Source organism: Monodon monoceros, unplaced genomic scaffold, assembly GCF_005190385.1.
Source record: "Monodon monoceros isolate NGI ecotype Baffin Bay Population unplaced genomic scaffold, NGI_Narwhal_1 Super_Scaffold_13, whole genome shotgun sequence".
Lineage (NCBI taxonomy): Eukaryota > Metazoa > Chordata > Mammalia > Artiodactyla > Monodontidae > Monodon > Monodon monoceros.
The window spans coordinates 50904972-50906237 of NW_021703769.1; the positions used below are offsets into that span (position 1 = coordinate 50904972).

The following is a 1266-nucleotide window of genomic DNA, read 5'->3' on the forward strand; positions in this document are numbered from 1 at the left end:
GCCCTGCGGGCTGCAGAGCTGGCTGGGGAACGACGACTTGTGCGCGCGGGGCTCCTGGGCCTCCTGTGTCTCCGAACGCCTCCCCCTGCGTCCGCCTCGCATCAGGGGACGGGGCCGCAGGGTTGCCTCCACGCCACCGGCGGTGAGCGGGCCGCCCGGCACCTGAACTCTCACTACCTGGTCTCCAGCGGCCCTGGGAGTTCTGTTATTTTTCTTCAAAATTTGTTTTATTTCCGGGGTTCCACCTACCTAACACTTGTACTGGCTTCCTTTTCTTCTTTTTCAATGGTTAACATTTGCTCTGCTGTTTACTCGATTATTCCTATTTTTCTTGGCTTCTCTTACATTCCTTTATTTGCCCCTATCGTCTCTCCTTCTAAGGCTAAATCTCTGCATCTCCCTGTCTCCAGCCTGGCTTAACGGTGTTCATTAACACACGTTTGTTTTTATTTTTCTTACATCAGATGATTCTTTTTTCTAGTTTTTATTATTCTGGCTGTTTTTGTAAGGTCCTCTTTAAGACCTGAATCAGCTCGCAGGCCAGTCTGAGGGTAGATCACGATTTATTTACTAAAGGTGGCGTATTCTCTCTTACTCAAGCTCACTGAAGCCGCAGGATAGTGGAGTTGGCATTTGTTGAGTGTTTCCCGTGCCTGAAGCTCTGATAAGCGCCTTGTAAACAGGCTCCTGAGGTAAGTACGTCTCTAACCTGGTGGCCTGTGAGTGGGACAACAGATGTTTTCTGCTGGAATTGTATGGAGTTCTTAATTTTGTTTTGTTTTGTTTTTGTTTTTAGTCATCAACATTCAAAAGTCAGGATATTTCACATAGAAATTGAATTATTTTTTGGCTTCTCTTGAAAAAACCTCATGCTTGGGCAATACTGAGCCCCCAACTGCCCCCTTTAAACAAAATATGGTTTCTTGAGGCCCCTGAAGTCCCTCCCACTCTGGTCTTACACCCAAGGCACTGGTAGTTTATGGTACTGCGTGGTTGCTGAAGGCATTTAGGTTTTTGATCTCTACTTATTGACTCACCCTGCCCTGGTCTGAAGTCTTTTGGGGACTGCAATTCCCACAAAGCAAATATCAATAATCCTTCCTCCTAGACCTGCTCAGGCCTAGAGCCAGCCCTAGAAGGGTTTCCTCTCATTTCCAAGAAGGAGCTAATATCTATCACATAGCAGATGCTCAGTAAATATTTTCTGGGGCTTCCCTGGTGGCGCAGTGGTTGAGAGTCTGCCTGCCGATGCAGGGGACATGGGTT

At 47.5% G+C, this 1266-nt stretch overlaps 1 protein-coding gene across 1 annotated transcript in view; it reads left to right on the plus strand.

The window, feature by feature from the left end:
- ZNF205 (zinc finger protein 205) overlaps window positions 1-1266 on the plus strand; it is an 11488-nt gene continuing 10222 nt past the window's right edge. Inside the window, exons 1-2 of the mRNA XM_029221914.1 lie at window positions 1-142; window positions 601-692. The gene's annotated coding sequence lies outside the window, so the exon portion shown is untranslated. The remainder of the gene's footprint in view (window positions 143-600; window positions 693-1266) is intronic.